The sequence below is a fragment of the Ovis aries genome, chromosome 26 (assembly GCF_016772045.2).
Source record: "Ovis aries strain OAR_USU_Benz2616 breed Rambouillet chromosome 26, ARS-UI_Ramb_v3.0, whole genome shotgun sequence".
NCBI classification, from domain to species: domain Eukaryota; kingdom Metazoa; phylum Chordata; class Mammalia; order Artiodactyla; family Bovidae; genus Ovis; species Ovis aries.
This window is the reverse complement of record NC_056079.1, coordinates 23,096,126-23,103,514: the sequence shown is the minus strand read 5'-3', so window position 1 is coordinate 23,103,514 and position 7,389 is coordinate 23,096,126.

The following is a 7,389-nucleotide window of genomic DNA, read 5'->3' as shown; positions in this document are numbered from 1 at the left end:
CACTAACCATCTACTTTAGCATCTGATCTTATGGAGAAGTACCATCTAATGAGTCATAGAACTGGGTCTCTCTACCTTGAAATCTGCTCCTCTTTTCCACCTCCCCGACCCCTATGTGTCATGAGCCTCTCAAGGTTTCCAAGCAGCTTCTTATACCTGAGAAAAGCAGGTGCTAAAGATAATGCTAAAAAGAAAGAGTCAGATGAGTAGATGGTCAGCCCTTTCGTGGAGAGGATTAACCTGAAGGATTTGTCAAGTCCAGAGGTCTCTTCCCAGCTTGGTGGAATCCCGGACACCCCTTATGGATCAGGTTGGGAAATCCCAGTCTGACACCTCATCTTTGAACTAGTATGCAGCCTCCTCCCGTGGTCCCAGCAGTTTATACTGATGCACTTCAAGGGGACCAGGATGTGGAAGTAGCAACAGGAGTCTGAACTGAAAACTTCAGCCCTTTAGCTTCATGTACATTAAAAACATTTTTTTCCTCCTTGTTGTTGCAACCACATTCATTCTCTTCATGCCTCTTCCAGAGGGGAGGCTTTAGGCAAAGATAAGGGGATGTGAGGAGAGGCCCTTTATCTGGAAAGAGAAATGTAGAATAGGAAAGAGAGGGTGGCAGTTAAATTACATACAATATGCTTCTTATCCATTAGGGACACATGCCTGGCAGTTCAAAGATTTTAAAGGTAGCATTTCCCCAAATGCTTTTGCAAGCCTAGATTTCTGTGTGTGAGCTGTTTGTGCTGAGTGAAATAAATACCTGAAGACTCTATTGCCTTTTTTTTTTTTTTTAAAGAGAGTCGCTGTATAAGCGAGGGGGTAAATGACTAGAAAAGTCGGCTAAGTTACAGCGTATCTACCAGGAAATAAATATAACAGAGCCCCACCCACCCACCCAAAAACTGGCCAACGTAATTCTCAGTGCAGACAAGGAACGCAATTACACACAGCTCTGGTAATGCTGGCGACAACTGAGGTCTTCATTACAATCGGAGAGAAACACACATACGACGCATTTGGAGTTGAACCTTATTCTTGTCATTTGCCAGAAAGAAATTTTTGCCCTAATTAAAATTTCCTCCAGGCTCCACTAGTCCTAACTCTGAGGATAAAAGCTTATTTAGATCCATCCTCTCACAGAGTCCAAACTGATAACGAGAAGACGATAACCGCCGTCCAGTTCTCGGCTGCGGGCATGGCCTGGAGGAAGAGATTCCTGTATCCAGCAGACCCAGACCGGTGGCCTCCTCTCCACCATTCTCCTGAGACCAGAGCCTTTTTTTTTTTTTTCCAGAGTGCAAAATGCTTCTTATTAAATACCTTGGTAATGCAAAAACAATTTGTTTTTAAACACAAGAATCCACAAAGACATCCATTGCCAGCAGTGGACATTGAATAAAATCGCCAGCTTGCGTGAAAGGCAACTATAAAACTGTGCATTTGGTTTCTGACCTTGTCCAGATAACTCTGTTTATTTGTGTAAACTCACTGTTGCTCCTGTATGCATCGTAGAAAAGTCTTCGTCCACAGTCTTGGATTATTCTAGAGTCTAAGGAATGCAGATCTTCTAGGGACGTTTTCAAGTCCTCTCTTACTTCTGGGTATTTTGAGAAATGTTGAAGCCATTCTGACCACCATCCCAATTAGCCATGAGAGCTTTCCTGGTGGAAAATACCCATTCTTCATCTTCTGTCTTCAAAGCCAAGTATCATTGTACAGGCTCCCCTGGTGGCTCAGTGTAAAGAATTCCCCCTGAAATGCAGGAGCCACAGGTTCCATCCCTTGGGTTGGGAAGATCCCCTGGAGGAGGGCATGGTAACCCACTCCAGTATTCTTGCTGGGAAATCCCGTGGATAGAGGAGCCTGGTGGGCTACAGTCCATGGGGTCGCCAAGAGTTGGACATGACTGAAGCAACTTGGCACGCACGTGTGCACGCATTGTTGTAAAACAAATGGTCTGTGTTCTGCTCCACACACATTTTTGGAGTTCTGGAAATATGCCAGGCACTATGTTACGTGTTGGGAACAGAGGCAGGAGTAAGGTAATGTTTGCCCCTAAGAGGTTGCTGTCTGGTAGCAGAGCCAGACCAAAACCAAAACACAAACCCAGACAGTGACAGAAGAATCTGGGAAAAGAGAACCCAGAGGGAGACTTCACCCACCTTGGTGGGCTTCTTAGTCTCTGAAAGGATGGCTTAGAGTTCACTGGGGAGGATTTAAAATATTCCATTTATCTCTGTCTGAGAGTATTTGGAAATGTGAGCAGGCTGGACCCTTTGGTCACCTCCAGAGATGCCTGTGGCCTTGCGGGTGGCTCCCAACTCACTAACTAGGACACAGGCTAAGGGCCATGCATTTGCTGTGGGTTCCTAGGCTATTTGCCAGGCAGGGTACTGTTTTATTCTTAATCCTCAGAAACTTCATATTTTAAAAACTGATGTCTATCAATTAAAGTGTGTTGATTAAGTAAACCTATTTTTCCCATTATAATGTAAATAATTTAATAATTTAAGTGATATGTGTGCTCTGTGTGTCTGACTCTTTGCAACCCCATGGACCATAGCCCACCAGGCTCCTCTGTCCATGGGATTCTCCAGGCAAGCATACTGGAGTGGGTTACCATGACCTCCTCCAGGCGATCTTTCCTACCAGGGATCAGACTCACGTCTCTTACACCTCCTGCGTTGGCAGGTGGATTCTTACCACTAGCGCCACCTGGGAAGCTCTAAATGACATATAACTATTATTAATTATAATCAGTTTATTGGCACATAACTGCCAGTTGAAACTGCTGCTTATCACAGGATAGCAAATGACACTACACAGGGAAGGATGTAGTTTCTTATAAAATCAACCATTATAATTAGTTTGTACAGGCTTATTGTGCTAAGGCATGATTTGAATTAGACTTTTCTTGCCTGTTTTTTTTTTTAAGATAATGAAGTAGCAACCAGTTTTTGTTTTGTTTTGTTTTTTTTCTGGGAAACACTAACTTTGTGAAACAGGGACTGGGTCTGAGTATCAGGGACTCTAGGGCAATTTCTGACTTTTAAAAAATTTGATGTGCACATTGATTCCATTTAATTGAGTTTTTTAGTTGATGCCAGTCACTCTTTTTTCCATTCCACTTCTCCATGAGGCCTCCAGCCCTGTATGGAAGGGATGTAGAAACAAAATTCATCCTCTTTAATTAACCTAGGGCATTTGTGAACCTAAAACATCAAGTTAGGGAGAAAATCCCTTAGATTCCCGGCAATTATCCAGGCGCCCTTCTCTCCCTGCATCCCAGGGTCCTGGGACCTTTTATAACGTGACCTCCAGGCCCTGTGGCTTGCACAGCACAGATGGCTTCTCTGTTCTTCTCCGGGCCAGGACAGTCCGTGGTTTCAGCTACCATCTACCCTTCCATCCATGCATCACACCAGGCTTCTCTCAGGAACTCCTGACCTAGATCATGTCCACCACCCACGGGTCAGCTCCGCTGACACGCCTTCGGAAGGCTCAGTGCTTTCACAGCTGAACTCACTGTACCTTCCAGCATCGCCCCAGATCTGTTTCTGCTCCTAAACTGCTTATCTCAGACAGCAGCCACCACCCCTCCACCCAGGCTGCGGGGTGGGGTTTAATCCTCATCCCCAGTCTCTCATTCCAACCAGACTGTCACCAAGCCCTGTGGTCTGCCTCCTAACCAACCGTGTTTCCAGTGCCTCCTCTCCTCTCCTCATCCCCATGGCGCCCTCTGGGTCTTGGCGCTCATGATCTCGGGGTTGGGGGACTCCTGTGAGGTACTCAGTACTGCCTTCCCGGCCTCCGACCTTCTTACTGGATCCACCCTCCACACCACCTGCAGCCTCTTTTAAAAAGTCAGATCTGATTCTATTGCTTCCCTCCGTTAAAGCTTTGCAAGCTTCCCGCTGCCTGTAGGGTGACATTCAGATTTTCAAGAAAGGTATGCAAGGCCCTTGTCCACCTCACTGCTCCTGCTTCTCCCAGGTCTTTCTCCTGCCACACCTTCCCTGCAGAACACCTCCTCCCACGTGCAAGTGAAAGTGAAAGTTAGTCACACAGTTGTGTCTGACTCTTTGCAATCCCATGGACTGTAACCTGCCCAGCTCCTCTGTTCATGGAATTCTCGGGGCAATGGAGTGGGTTGCCATTTCCTCCTCCAGGGGATCTTCCCAACCCAGGGATCGAACCCAGCTCTCCTGCATTGCAGGCAGATTCTTTACCAACTGAGCCACCAGGGAAGGTATTTCCCATGTCCAGAGCCCTCCCAACTTCCTCCCCAAGCCAGGCTCCTCCAAGCTGCCCACCATCATCGCCCCTGCCTGGAATGCATTTCTGCCCTCTCCCTTGCCTTCATCCTTCAACACCCAGCTCAAATGTAACCTCCTCCTCAGGGCATCAGGGTGGAGTCACCACTCCAACACATTTTATTAAAATGATTTCTCTGTCTGCCTCCTTGAAAAGACTAGAATCACCTCCAAGTCAAGAGGGATGACATATGCTTCTGTGGCTTTCCTTTGTTGGTATCTAGTAGTTATGGATGCGAGAGTTGGACTGTGAAGAAGGCTGAGCACCAAAGAATTGATGCTTTTGAACTGTGGTGTTGGAGAAGACTCTTGAGAGTTCCTTGGACTGCAAGGAGATCCAACCAGTCCATTCTAAAGGAGATCAGCCCTGGGATTTCTTTGGAAGGAATGATGCTAAAGCTGAAACTCCAGTACTTTGGCCACCTCATGTGAAGAGTTGACTCATTGGAAAAGATCCTGATGCTGGGAGGGATTGGGGGCAGGAGGAGAAGGGGACGACAGAGGATGAGATGGCTGGATGGCATCACCAACTCGATGGACATGAGTTTTAGTGAACTCCAGGAGTTGGTGATGGACAGGGAGGCCTGGCGTGCTGTGATTCATGGGGCTGCAAAGAGTCAGACACGACTGAGTGACTGAACTGAACTGAACTGAGTAGGTATTCAACAAATGTTTGTTAAATGAATAACCAAGTTAAAATGGAGGACTACTGCTGCTGAATTCTAGAGACTTCATGAAGAAAAAAACTGTCAGGTCTTCACCACTTTGCTTATGGAGTCTGGTTACCCAAGCTTGGACAGTATTCATCTTAATTAATATTGATTTGATGAATATGGATAGTGTATTTTAGGCACACGTTTAAACCAGGAAAGACTAAGAAACAGATATTTAGAAGTAATGATACCTAGTAATTACTGTGCATTGGGCAAGGTTCTATTAATATTTTTTTGTATAATAATTTCTTTGCTATTGTTATGTCTATTTTGCAGATATGAAAACTGAGGTTAAGTAACAAGTTCTCTGAGATTATATGCTTAGTGTTAATGATGGTTTAACTGTGAAAATCTGTCCAGAGTCTGTGTTCCCACCTGTTGCACAAAATGATGTCTGTTGTTTTTGTTGTTATTTAGTTGATAAGTTGTGTCCAACTCTCTGTGACCCCCATGGACTGTAGCCCACCATGCGCCTCTGTCTGCGGGACTTTCCAGGCAAGAATACTGGAGTGGGTTGCCATTGCCTTCTCCAGGGTACCTTCCTGACCCCAGGGATCGAACCCGAGTCTCTTGTGTCTTCTGCATTGGCAGGAAGATTCTTTACCACTGAGCCACCGGCGAAGTGCCAAATGACCTCTAGTATAATATTAAAAATAACAATAGCTAACTGACTCAGTGCTCACCACATGCTGGGCTGTGTTCTAAATGCTGTATGTGGTTTACCTGATGGGGACCCAGACAGTTTAACCTAGCCATGCTTTGATTTTCTCAGCTGTAAAATGACGTAACAATGCCTCCCAACCTTACAGGTGTGCAGTGAGGATTAAGCAAGATAATAGATGGAAACGCTAGAATTGTGCAGACTTACGCACTTAAGTGCACAATGATTCATGTAACCCAATGGCCACCCACAGCTTTAGGGACTACAGTAGGCATGACACTCCTGGGCGACAGTGACATGGGTCCCAGCCCTAGAAGAGCCAGAAGTGTGAATGACAGTCACACTGGAGCACCTGACGGAAGTAAACTCAGAGGGAAATGGCTATCATCAAAGCATTCATGTGCTGTTTTATTGGAGAGGAGAACTCAAGGCCCTCCGGGTGACCGCTGTCACCCTAATGTGACTTCTGGCCCATTTGTTGCTGCAGTTTGAAACCTAAAGGCAGTCACAGACTCTTGCAGGGTTACTGCTTCCACTTCTGGAAGGTCAAATGGTGGGATTTAGTTATCTTGAAAGTCTCATCCAATTCAACATGCTCTGACGCCACAGCCCCAGGCTCTGGTTGACCAGGATCTTTTCTCAGTCTGTCCTTCCTTGCTGTCCCAGAGGAAGGCACCTTCCTTCTTTTCTTAAAGTCACCCTTCATCTTGTGAGCCCATTCTGTCCCTGTAACAGAGGGACTCTGAAATTGTCCACATCCCTCCATCTCCATGGGCAAATTCCCTTTGTCCTCGAACCTATGCACGTGTGCCCCCGAACTTAAGAAAACATTGCCCCAATCTGCTTTCTCCGAATCCCCTGCTGTGTCTGTACCTGTCCAGCTTAGTGAAGGACCGTTAATTCTCTCCCCAGTGCCTTACCACATCCCGTAGCATTTCCTCATTTTGCTGTCCTTGCCCAGTGAGGGCAGCGGGATAAAGAATTCTTCAATCCATCCAGCAGAGATAGGCTGAATACCTGCCAATTAATAGAAGCAAAAGAAATACAGAGTGATCTTCCTGCTTTGCAAATTGAAGCCTAAGAAACTACTTGAACGATTTTTTGTTTTTATGGTTTCTTTTGTTTTTTTTTCTTGTTTGTTTGTTTGGAGGGATGTGGGGCAGGAAGAGGAAGCATATGGAGATGGGAAAGATGGAAAGAGATGAAGGAAGAGAGAGAGGGAGTCTTCCAGGCCACCTGGGAGGCCAGGGGAGGGCCTGGAAATAAAGCTGGTTGGAAGGCATGAGGAGAGAAAAGTCACAGGAGAGAGGAAGTATTAGTGTGAAGGAACAGGGGCCAGAGTGAAGGGAATTCAAATATCAAGAGGATGTGAAGAGGAGGAGGTCAAGGAGTTTAGTGTGAAGACTGAAGTAAGAAATGGCATTTCATTAGGCAACATAAGAAAAAGCATCTGGCTCTTTGTGTCTCCAAGCACAGAGGTAGGTGCGGAAGGGGTGGTGGAGAGTTAAGAACTTTAGTGAGTATATTTTAATGATTAGATTCTCTTGCTTGTTTCCTCTTTATCCTGTTTCTTTCTTCTGCTGCTTACTTGAGGGTTTTGTTGAGAGGCACGGCCCTATATTTCCTGATTTCTATCTCGATGTGCACTTTTCTTGGCATAGAATGTGTTTAGGATCAGAGAACTCTGCAATGTAGATCAACA